Source organism: Rhinatrema bivittatum, chromosome 3 (genome assembly GCF_901001135.1).
Source record: "Rhinatrema bivittatum chromosome 3, aRhiBiv1.1, whole genome shotgun sequence".
In the NCBI taxonomy this organism is placed as follows: domain Eukaryota; kingdom Metazoa; phylum Chordata; class Amphibia; order Gymnophiona; family Rhinatrematidae; genus Rhinatrema; species Rhinatrema bivittatum.
In genome coordinates this window covers 595,496,401-595,509,627 of record NC_042617.1, presented here as the reverse complement: position 1 = coordinate 595,509,627, position 13,227 = coordinate 595,496,401, and positions in this window count along the sequence as shown.

Below are 13,227 nucleotides of genomic sequence, written 5' to 3'. Positions count from 1 at the left end.
CTTCTGCATGGAAGTGCTATCAGAAGGAAATCTTTTCTACGATCTCATTTAAAAAGTCAATATTTTGCATACAAATGTATGTTAATGTGCAGTTGTGTGCATATCCTTATTCCTCCTTGAGCAAGGAATTTAACACTCCAAAAATGTGCATACAAAAATGAGTAAACATCTACATAAAAACATAAGATTTTCCAAATGGGTCAGACCAAAGGTCTGTTATCCTGTTTCTAACAGTGTACAATCAAGGTCACAACTATGTGGTAGGTTCCAAAGCGTAGATAGGTTTAATGCTGCTTATCCCAGAAATAAGCACTGGATTTCTGCAACTCCACCTTAATAATCGTTTATGGCCTTTTCCCCCAGTAACTTGTCCAAACCATTTTTAAATTCAGCTACACTAACAACTTTTACTACATCCTCTGGCAATGAATTCAAGAGCTTAATTATGAATTGAGTAAAAATAAAAAATATTTTCTCTTATTAGTTTTTGGTTCTGGTCTTCCACCTTAGTAGAAAGAGCCAAATGCTTGGAAGCAGCTTGAGGAACACTCATCCCCTTTTCAAATAGTGTCCTCTGGCTTGCAGAAGGGGCCCCCTGAGTACTGCTACTACCAGTCCCAACTGCATATTGAAGGAGATGCTGCTTCTTCACGTGATGGCGCATCCCAGCATTACTTAAACAGCCCACTTTCTTCCTTCAGCTGATCTCCTTTGCACAATAGTTACAATGAGCAAAGTGCGGGTCCTCCATGATTTGAAAATGCCGCCAGATCACAGATTTCTTTCGTGATCCCTTGCCTTTGTCTGCATCCTCGGGAATGGATGATGCGATGGACCCTGAGAAAGTGTGGCAGAGGATTCACTCATCCTACACTGTCAGCATGGCATGCTCTCCCTCATCAACATCATCTCCTGTCTCTCTCTCTTCCCTCAATCACTTAAGTGGAGGTTAACACAGTACTGACTAATCCTCCTAATAAACCATCTTCAGCTAACACCTCTCCCATCTTGATTCAGTATATCCTTTTAAAGGAGATTCTTCTAACTCTGATTCAGAAGAAGAGGATGACAAAACAGCTTTTACAACATCTGCTACACTAATGGATTGCACTGCTGCTGCTTTAGGTTTTACCACTTGCACTTCTACTTCCAAAAGCACAGGTGGTTGTGCCTATGGCTACTACTAGTGCCTGCCCTTTCCCTCTCCTCTGATTCAACAGGGTCTGGCTGACACATAGCTGGTGCTGGCATATCCTCCCCAAATTTCAATTTCTTATGGCTTGACATGGCTGCCTCTCCTGCTGATATTTTACATTTGAAAAATATTCCTCTTTATTTTGGATGGAGGACTCACTGTTGCCTTATTAAAAAAAATTCTGCTACTAACTCTGGGCTTACCATGGCCTCTATTACCTTTGACATGATGGGATTTTATCAGGTGCAGTGTCTGCTTACTGGAATTTAAATGATGGGCAAAATATTTTTTAATCTTTATTTTCAATTAAGTTAATGTGTGTGACTCTGGTGATTCTGACTAAAGTGATAGCTCTATGTGTATAGTTGAACAACACACAGAGAAAATGCACTACAGTACTATTTTAGTATTTTCCTCTTCAATCTAGTACATTACATGCACACACACAAAGCACAAGATGATGAATAATGATCTAATATGCGCATGTGTATGGCCGTACACTAGTATGGCAGCAACAAAATTAATCCACAAAGTGGCTGTCTGTACGTGTGACTGGTGACAGCCTGCTCTCTTTCTAGATGCACTGACTCTGGTGCACAGACCTAGACAGTCAGAGAGAGTGAAAAAAAGCCTCTCTATCTTGGGCACTGAGGCACATCTAGACTAGTTACTAGCACTAGCTGCTGATTGTTCACTGCAACAAGTCCAAAATCAAATCACTGCAGCCAGTAGTCACAGCCTTTCCCCTGAATAGGAGAGGAGACTTGAAAATACAAACCTTCCTTTGTCAATGGCAGTGACAGTGACAGTGAGCTGTTAAATTAAATAAAAATAAAAAATCTGTGCAAATGAACACAGCAGCCAAAAGGGTTAGAATGGAATGTTCCTAATGTTAAACAAATGCACTATGTTGATTCAGAACTCTGTGGCGTATGGAACAATACAGAGCTCACAAACAGCAAAAGCACTGACTCTTCCTTCAAAGAAAGACTCAAATGCAGTTTGAAAACGTTTACACATAGTAGAAGTAAGATACACAGATCAGTGATTTGCTGATTTAGTAAAATACTTCAGTCTAGTACCTTCCATTTCATTGTCAGTCTGCTTTCCTTAACAACTGTTGGAAGTTAATTAGTGGACCAGAAGACTTTTGTATATACAGGTGGGAATAATAATAATGGAACAAACAATCACCAATCAATAAATGAATGAATGTGGATCAATATATAGTGCATAGCTTAGTATAGAATCATTAGGCATGGTACTACAGCATGATGGCTCTTTCTTTTCCTTAGTCTGCCTAGTAGTAACAAGCTAAGATAAGAACAAGGAACATCTGTTTTCCTGTCTGATAAGGATCAGTGTTTGAACTATTTGGAGCTATGGAGTACCAGGATACCTAACCAACCACAGCTGAGGCATACATTTTATTGAAGTTATAAGTTATTATTAGACCAACTGGCTGTGCAAAACCTGAACTAGAGCCAGAAAATAAGAACATGAGGAAATAGCAATTGCAGTGTCCTTTGAACTGCTAGAGGGAAAGCACCATTAGCCATCCCATGGTCTTTTCTCCAGGCCTGTTGTCCCTCAATTTCTTCACAGATATATTGACTCACAAAAAAGGGAGATGTGTGAGGGTGGTATCTTTGTTCAAAATCATTCTTTATTCCTATCTTTATTCTTGAAATGCTATTTAATTTTATTGATCTATGAAATGTTTGCTAGGATGCTGCTTGTCTTTGCTGAATTTCACCATTTTTTTTTTTACCATATTTAGTAAACTGATTTTTTGCTTTTATAAATCTGTGTTTGTGTGTTTTATGATGAAAATACCACCATTCAGGCCTCCACTTACATTTGGCATCTACGCACAGAATATGACATCATTGCATCATTTTATTGAGTGTTAATAGTTAAAATCATTTTTAAGTAAATAAGGTATCCTTTGATAGTGGTTGTTTGCCTTCTAGTTATTGCCATTCAGTGACTAAATGCCAGAGAATGACAAAAGAATATATGTCCTTCTTGATGTTAACGCTGGGCTCATGTGTAAGTTTAGTAGTACTCCCACTGACCAGGTTTCTGATAGTGTGTCTGGATGGACCAGCCATGAAAAATGTAATGCAGTAGCATACTTACTGAGCCAAATAGAAACAGTGATGTGATAGTGACTATATGGCTGGGACAGGACTCCAACTTGACCAACTTGACCAACTTGACAGGACTCCAACTTGACAGGACTCCAACTTGACCTCTGAAATAGTTACCTGCCTCTCCTGATGTAGGTCAGTAGATATCAGGAACTGTTTGTGGGCATGTCTAATGCTCTGTTGATAACTGTCTGACTATCAGTATACACTTCAGAAGGGTAAAACTGATTTACAGCACCGAGTTGAAGAACTGCTCTGTTTCTAAATCCTGAAGGATTCAGTTTTGGATCATGGAATCAGTGCTCAGTGTTTATGTGCATTCACATTATGCAGAAATTCAGAATCTGGTCACAAAGGGACAAGAAAATACCTCTAATGATGATATTAATGATTCAGTTGCTACAGAGGCAATTACCAGTACTGAAATTTTAAAACCTGAAAGGACACAGGAAGCTAAAGAGTTAATTGAGTTTGCTGATAAGGAGAACTAAGGTAATGAGGAGGAGGGGAAGTGGGGGATATGCAAGACTGAATGTGTCTTTCCTACACAGCTGCAGAGAAAAAGATTCATTTCTATGGCACTAAAGAACTGGATTTTCTGTTTAAAAGTTATAAGATTGACAGAGAGTTGATTTTTATAGCAGCAAATTTCCTATGCATTTCCAGATCTGCAATTTGTCAAAGTGGCAGGGAGAGAAATATGCCCCCCCCCCCCCTTGCCTTTAATGTTTCTCATTGAGTTATTGCACAAACTGTACATGACACAGATTTATTTCCTTCATTAAGAAGCCATTAAGAAATTCCATAGTAATAGTATTATAGCCATACAACTGTTAGCCCTTATTGAGCACTCCCCACTAGATATAATGTTTGGTTTCTTTAAATGCTGGGTAACTACTTGGATATGAGCCAGATCAGTATTGTCCTGAAGAATGTGAATGGCTTTGATCAGAAAATAGAGATAGAAATAACGATTGTCTTATCCATTTTTCCTGAATATGATGTATATTTTGTTTACACTCTTCTTTTTCATTTCTGTATCAGGCAGATGTGCCTATTAGTCTGTTTATCTAAAATGAATGAATCTACTTCTGAGATCCTGCTACAAGAAATGGGAGAAAAACTGCATTCTTCTGACCTAAATTAGCCAAGCACTTTCTCCTTCCACAGTGGAATGTCATATGAGCAATTGTATTCATTAATTTCTTTGTATTTTCTATCCCTGCTATATATGCAGTGAAATATTATAGACTACTGTTTTATTTAGTGAAGAAATTTGTATATTGCAGAATGAAATGCAGGATGTGCAAATACTTAGATAGTTAAAGTTTGGATTTCTTACCCTGTGTTTTTATCCCTCATTCCATTAGGAAGGAGTTATTGCTGAAAGAGAATGGGACACACTGGGCTGGATTTTCTAAGTTCACAGAAAATCTGGTAGTAACAGGGGATGGGGGGGGGGGGGGGGGGTCCTGCACTAGCCAGCAGCGATCGCACCACTGTGGTGCAATCGCTGCTGGCATCGCACCGAATAACTACACCATAAAAGGTATAGTTATTCATTGCGAAATAGGCAGCAAAAAGGCTCCTTAACTTTTCGCTTCCCACGCCGTCCTCACAGATTCGGCCCCGGTGACACCCCAACTCCTCCTTTTCTGGGGATGACTCTGCCCCGATGTAGGTAGCGCAGGCGTGTGCTACCTTTGCTATCACATGCTTGCGCTGGTAGCACAAGCGTGCGATAGCCTTAGAAAATAAGGCCCACTGTGTGGGTTTCCTTACCTGTTTGTCAACAGAATGAAACTGTTTTTCCACAGGTCCTGATGCAAGCACAGAGACCCAAGAGACTGTCTATGGTGCATATTTTGTCTTCACCTGTACTACATTTCAGGACTATTGCTAACTCTTTGTTAGTGTACGAGGTAGTTGTGGGTGGATCCTTGGGCCAGTGGATCCTTGGGCCGGTGGAAGATCCCGAGAGGGACCACCGGTCAAGCTCAGAATATGGAGACAGACACACACTAGTTCTGTTATTAGACAGTATATGGAACCACCAGAGGTGGCAGTAGTGAGCTGGAATGCCCGGCTGGGCGGTAGTCACTACTGGAACAGCGATCCTGGATAACTGAGCTGTAGAGAAACTGAATATAGTGAGTATGCAGGTTATGCAGAGATCAGGAGCAGGTCCTTGATGGTAACACTCACACAATAGTCTCATAGAAGCAACCCAGGATTTGGAAAGGATAAGGCCCTTAAGGAGCGAGTACTTGGTTCCAGGGAACTCTCTAAGAGAGAGATGGTAACTCACTGGTGTAGTAGGCAGCGATGACTTCCTGGCAGAAGTAGTATTCAGTAGCAAGTCCGAGTACGTGGGCCCTCGAGAAGCAAGTACCGGTTCCAGACTGCGACCTGAAAAGCAAAGAGAAAGCGAGGCCCCCGAGGAGCGGGTACCCCTGGTAAGTCTGAGGAGGCAGAGTAGCAAGGAAACCCTGAAGTAACCTAGTCCTTGCTAACTCGATTAGTTAGCGATTTCAGAGACCTTAAATATCTGGTGGAGATGACATCACCTCAGGGGGACGCCCCTGAGGTTCATGCCACTGCTGGTACTTGAGTCGTGGCCACGCCGCGCGCGCACCCTTCGGCTGCTGGGAAACACGGCGGAGTGCGGCGTCCAGCTGGTCCGGGGACGCCGGAGGAGAATGGCACGATGACGTCGTGGCAGCCAAACCTCCAACAGGCAAAGAGGGAGTCGCCAAAGAGGTAAGGTGGGCGTAGTGGAGACGTCGGGCAGCGACAGTTGCAACACTCTTTACAGAACACTATTCTTTCTTTTATGCCAATTTTATTTAAAAACTCATTTATTTTATTTTTCTAGCACATATTTAAGATTCAGTACTTACGTTTTTCATTTGCTTTAGATCATGCAAAATGTAATTTAGTCCCTTATGAGAGAGAAATACCATTATATAGTTATGATTTGTTTATTACGAGTTACAGTTCATGTAGCTTTATGCTTAAGTGACTGAAAAACATACAGGTCAAATTATACACACCTGACAAGGCTTACCCATTGTGGTCCTTCTCTTTGGGTTCCAGTAGCACCTTTATTAATAGGTCATATGTTATTTTTTATTTTTGATGTTCACTGCTCTAGTAAGTTATTGACAGCTGCCTTTTCATGCTCTTTTTATTTAAAAATGGTGATGTATATCTGCTGACTAGCGTCAGGACATTTAAATTCTGCCATCATGAGAGCACCAACGCTGTTCTATGGTTTCCTGCAGATATGTGATTAATAAGTAAGCTCCATATTTTCATGTCATGTTTAAGAGACTGTATAATTATAAGGCACAGTAATGTTACCCTAGCACCCTGGACTTCGACATTACGCTGGTAGAAGGACTGTGATTTCTCTCTGTTAAAAATCTTCCGATAATGTTTAGTGGCATTTTTACATCTCTCTTTCCCAATGTACCTGCTGATGAGGAGGACATGCTTTGAGAGAATATACTGAATATATGTTTTCTGAGACATGATGTGGCTGATTTCTTCTTTAGAAAACCTGGATTCTCAGACCAATCAGTTGTGAGATCTGTGTAACCGCTGAAGAAGGAAACCAGTTTCTCCTTCCGAAACATTGCAATGTCAGGCACAGAAGAACATTTTTTTAAAGCAACATGAATTTCAAACATATGAAAGTTCCCTGAATGGGGCCTTATTCCCAGCTGCTATTCAGCACTCAGATAAGTGCATTTCTAAATGAACTATATAGTTTTAAATTCAATATAAAAAAGTCTCATAAAATGTGAAATTCACACACACACCAATGCTGAATAAGGACTGAATGACTGATGATTATAAATGTCAGCATATTGATATTTATTTTATTTTATTTATTTATTTAAAATTTTTTCTATACCGTCGTTAAGTTAAATACCATCACAATGGTTTAAAGAAGGGCATGATAAAGAGAAATATGGGTGGTATAGATTACAAATTACTTGTGTGCCTTCATAGTCGGTAACAATTTAAAATAAACTAGGTGTGTAAGTTAAACCTGATTGTTAGGAACAAATTAGGCAGTTTGATTTTAACATTGATATGCTTATGTAGGTTGATGCACAGATTTATGAGTGCCTATCCAGAGCCTTATGATTGTCATTCAAACATTTATTTAAAAATTTTGGTTTATCCTCGGATTGTGAGTGAGATCGTTATTTATATGAATACATTCTTACACTTTTTGAGTTTTGATTATTTTGTAGAAAAATTAAAGTCCATTTATATCCAGGTTTGGTAGAAAGTTTAGAGTACAGGAGGTTTACAGTTCTTCTCCTGTGTAAGTTGCCCTCGGTGTGGAGAGTTGTGATATCAGTTCCCTCCATTTTGGAAGAGTGAGTATCCCAACGTGGCCAGGGTGTGCTAGCTGTGGGTAAAGTCCCTGGTGCCCACAGTACCTGAGGTCCATGACACAAGTCCTGAATTCCAGCCTGTCTGTGATCCTGCATTCCAGGAAGGGAACTCCGATTGGGGGTCTCCAGAAGACCTTCCTTCTTCTCTCAAATTGTTATGAATCCTCCTGTAGCGGTGCTACGGGAGGCTCCTTACCTCTTCCTGGAGGCCGCTACAAAGCCGGGGTCTCGCCTACGAACCATCCAGGATTTGCTCCTGGGCCTGGGAGGCCTTGATGTCCTTGGGGCCTGCCTGAGGCTTGCTTGGATCTGCATGGACTTCCTGGTTTGGGCCACGCCCTTCTCCTTAGGGGCTGGCCCGCAGCACTTCTCCTCAGTTATAGAGCCAGCTAGGTGTGGTCCATCCAAACTCCTCCCAGGGAGTTGCCTGTCTTCAGCCCTATAAAAGGACTTCAACTTCCAGTCAGCTTTGCCTCCGCAATGAGCCAGTTGTCTGAGCTAGTCGTATGGGGAGCTTCTCCTTCCCCTCGGACTCCATGTTCCTGCTCTTGCTTGGTGTTCCAGTATTCCAAGGGATCCCTCTTTGTTTTGCCTCTGCTATTCCTGATTCCGGTCTCTGATGTCCTGATGTTCCTGACGTCCTCCGTCTCTGCCCTCCGGATGTTCCTGAAGGCCTGATGTCCTTGATTGCTAGAGGTCCTTATGTTCCTGATCTTCCTGATGTCTGTTCCTGCAATGTTCCAGCTCTTCTAGTCCTCCAGGTGGCCACCCTGAGGGTAAATCCGTTCTGTTCTGTTCCTGTTTCCTGTCACTGGAGCCTCTGCCAGATGGCTTCCTTTCCTGCGCTCGTCCCGCTCTCTGCGTGGTCCGTGACCAGTTTCTTTAGGCTGTGTAGGGCGCGCAGTGGGACAGGGTGGTCCGTGACCAGCCCATTGGGTCCACCCGTGAAGGTGGGCTGTGTAGGGCGCCCTGAGAGACAGTGCCAATGTCTACATTCCCAGCTTCTTGCCCTCATCTGTGATGTCTTTGCATCAGCCCTTGTCTGTGATGTTGCCTTGAGACTCCACCTACTCTAGTCTCAGATGCCTTCTCTGACCGGAGCTTCCATCTGCTCGCTTTTCTGGATGTCAGTGCCTTGTGCCCTTCTCCTGAGTCCTGAAGCCTTCGTCTCAGCCTTCAAGCTTCAGCCCTTGTCCACCCTCGTCTCTTGTCCAGCCTGCTGCCTGTGCTGCTCCCTGCAGCAGGTCCAAAAGGGCTGGAAGTAGTAGGAGGACCACTCAGAGACCAACCTTGTGTGGTTGGCCTCATCCAGGCATGCAGGTCGGCAGGGGCCTGGTCAGCTTCAACCCTAGAAGAGGTCTGTCTTACCGCAAGGGGCACACATCACCATCCCTAGCGCTCCCAGCCAGCGGAGAGCAACACAAATGTGAATCTTTCTGGGGAAAAGGTCTACTCTGGAAGCAGATCTTATTTATTTATTTATTTGGAACTTTTATATAACGACATTCATGTGCAAAATTACAAATCACATCGGTTTACAGTGAAACGATAAAAGCAAACGAATGCATTACATCAAACAAGGGATACATGTAACTGGGATCCAAGGGTTACAAATAAATACTAAGCTCTTCAAGATAACAAGAAACTAGAAATGCACAGTATCACATATCCAGGATACATAAAATGGGTTCAAAGCTAACTATGATAATAAAGGAGTCTAGAAGGAACAAAACAAATGAAACTGGGTGAGAATGGACCAATGGGTAAACATCCCGGGTGATGAGATAAAGGTGGAGACAATAGGCCAAAGGATGAAGACAAATTTGTTAACATGGCAAGTAGAAAGATGTATAACTTGCCTACGAAGTTATGTCTTGTTCAGAGAAAGAAAAGCTAACTAAAAACTAGTCCAGTTATTAGAGGGAGAGATGGATGGATCCTCTGAATTAAGGAAAAGCTTGACAGAATAGCCAGGTTTTGAGTCTTTTTTTTAAGGTTGTCGGGCATCGTTCTTGCTGAAGATCTGGTGGGAGAGCATTCCATTGCGGAGGGCCAGCTGTGGAAAGTGCTCGTTTCCTTAAAGAGGATTTGGCAGGGGGGGGCGTAGAGAGTGTCTCTATAAGCAGATCTAACCGGTCTAGAGGGTTTGTGGGGACGGAGAGGGATATTTAGATCAAGCGGAGTGAAATTGAGCATGGCTTTGTGTAGAGTCATTAGGACTTTGTACTGAATTCTAAATTTGATTGGAAGCCAATGAAGGCTCCACAGGATAGGAGTAATGTGCTCTCTTTTGTTGGTCCTGGTCAGAATCCTAGCTGTAGCATTCTGCAATATTTGCAGGGGTTTGATGGTGTTTGTTGGGAGACCGAGAAGACGCGAGTTGCAGTAGTCAATTTTTGAAAAGATGATGGATTGATGAACTGTGCGGTAATCTTGGAAGTGTAGGAGGGGTCTCAGCCTTTTTAGGACTTGTAATTTGAAAAAGCAATCTTTTGTGGTGTTATTAACACATTTCTTTAGGTTAAGTTGGTTGTCCATGATGACTCCAAGGTTTCTCACATGGGGGGAGAGGTTTGGTTGAACGGTGAGGTGATTGTTGGATACTACATGTTGTCATCCTGGGAAATGAGGAGTACTTCTGTCTTATTGGTGTTAAGGACTAAGTTGAGGTTTGTGAGAAGGTGGTTGATAGATTGAAGGCAGTTATTCCAGAAGCAGAGGGTTTTGGGGAGAGAATCCATGATCGGGATGAGTATTTGCACATCATTGGCGTATATGTAGTAAGTTAACTTTAGATTTGTAAGGAGCTGGCAGAGCGGGAGGAGGTAAATATTGAAGAGGGTTGGGGAGAGAGAAGAGCCTTGGGGGACTCCCAAGGTGAAGCTAACCGGGTGGGATTCTTTGTTGTTGATTTTGACCTTGTAGAACCTGTTGCTTAGGAATGACTTTACCCAACTAAGTGTGGTACCCTTGATGCCTATGTCAGCTAGCCGATCCACAAGAATTGAATGGTTCACCGTGTTGAAGGCGGCTGATAAGTCAAGGAGAGCGAGAAGACAAGGTTGTTTTTTTTTCCAAATTCAAGAGTATGGTGTCTGAGAGTGAAATTAAGAGGGCTTCTGTATTTAGAGACTTGTGGAAACCGAACTGAGCTGGGGCTAGGATTTTGTTTTCATCCAGATATTCAGAAAGTTGCTTATTAACGATTTTTTCCAAGAGTTTAGAGATGAATGGTAGGTTAGCTATGGGGCGGAAGTTGGCCGGATCAGCAGGTGACAGATTGGGTTTTTTCAATAGAGGTTTGAGAATGGCAAGTTTTAGGGTGTCTGGGATTAGCCCTTGTGTTAAAGAGGAGTTAATGATTTCCACAATAGGCTTGGCGATGGTTTTTGGGATGGAGATGAGTAGGTTTGAAGGAATCGAGTCTGAAGGGTGAGATGCAGGTTTGAGCTTCTTGAGCATAGTTTCTATCTCTAGGGATGAAGTGGGCTCAAAAGCTTCGAGGCTTGTGTTTTGTTGTAGAGAGGTGGAATAAGGGGGAGGAGGTTGTCCCTTGATGGTGATTAGCGGGGATAACAGATTGGTGATTTTTTTCTCAAAGTAAAAGGCGAGCTCTGAGGCTTTGCTAGCTGCTTGGTTGTCTGGAATAGTTGGGGGAGACGGTTTGGTGAGGGATGAGACGTATGAAAACAATGCTTTGGAGTCGAAGATGAAGTGATGGATTTTCTGTGCGAAAAAATCTCTCTTTGTTCGGAGGATAGAGATCCTGTAACGGTGCATGAGGGATTTATACGCAGCCTGATTCGTTGAGGAAGGATTTTTTTTGCCAGATGTGTTCACTGCTTCTTAGTTCTTGCTTGAGAGTTTTCAGATCTGGGGTGTACCAAGGTTTTTTGTTGTCTGGGTTAGAGTGTAGAACTTTAGTGGTTAGTGGGCAAGTTAAGTCAGCTACTTTATTAGTGATATTGAACCAGGAGGAGGTAGCTGTGTCTCAATTTGACAGGTCCAGATGGTCTAATTCTTTGGAAAGGTGGGAGCTGAGGTTGTCCGTGTTGCACAGTTTCCTGAATTGGACTGTGGTTTTATGTGGAGAATGTGGAGTAGGCTGGTTGATTTTCAAGACTGTGGTGATTATCCTGTGATCGGACCATGGGACCGGTGAGCATGTTGGTGTGGAGGAATGGGGAGGCCTTCATTTAAGAAGATTTGGTCCAAAGTGTGTCCTGCTTTGTGAGTAGGACCATTAGTGAATTGTTTGAATCCCATATAACTAAGCGTGGAAAGAAACGTTTCGCAATTGGAAGAGTGGGGAGTCGTATCAACGTGAAGGTTGAAGTCTCCCAAGATTATGGCGGGGGCATCTGTGTTGATATATATGGCTATGTGTTCAAAAGGAAGGGGGCAGAAAAATACTTCTTTCCCAATTGATAGTGTAAATTAAATCAAAACAGGATTCTTGTGGTGGTTTCTGCAACCTCCTCTTGGCTGGGTGAGAAAAGTATGCAGATCCCTCTTGTACTCCTAGAGAGGGGATTCTGCCTCCCAGAAAGTGCAGGTCTAGGCAATTCCAACAGTATCATGAAAGTAGGAAAAGCAGTCTTTAATAGAAAGCATGGCAGGGCTTGGTTGGCACTAACAAAAAGGGGAAAAATCCTAATGTCTCTATCCAAAATATCTCATGCTGGGTAATGCTGTCACTGGTCATGCTTCCTCTAGGGTTGCTCACAGGTCACAAGCCCCTGCTTTCAGGACTGGAGGGGTTGCTCCTTTCCAAAGCACAAGGTGTTCTCCAGAACACAAAAGAACTAATCCAAAAATCTACTAAAAACTTCTTTACAAAAGGGGAGGCAGAGCCTCTCAGACAGGTTGTGTACTGATGAGGAATCTCCTCTAAATGCTTAGCATGGAGAAAATAAAAATGCTGTACTTGTGGGCACAATATGCCAACTCATCTGTGCCCATATCCTCAATGGTCTCTGCCAGATAGTGTGTCACAAATATTTGTCCTATCATTTTCTTTGTTTGGCTCAGCCGTGTAACTTTCTTCCTAGCTACTTTCGCGATTGCCTGGGACAGAAGTAAGGATTCTTTCTGGGCAACATGGCTCTGACATTTTATAGTGGAGGAGGGAATGCTGGGTATTGATGACAGGGTCCTGCTCTGGTCTGACCTGCCCAATAATAGTGCTACATCTCTCCTCTGCCTCAGCCTCTGGCACTCTAGGTCACAGATCGTCTCTGTCAGCATGCTCTTCATATGTGTCAGATTGTTTGCTTGCAGGGCGAGTCTCCCTTTTTAATGAGGTTCACATAAAGTAGTGAGCATGTATGTGAGGTTTCAGTTGAGAGGTCCTTTTTTCTCTATCAGCTGCTTTTCTAGGATTCCAGACAATGCAGCACCTCAGCTCTCATTTCCTCTTCCTGTTAAAAGTCGTCCAGCTTTTCTAAAAAGATGTTTATTATGGGGA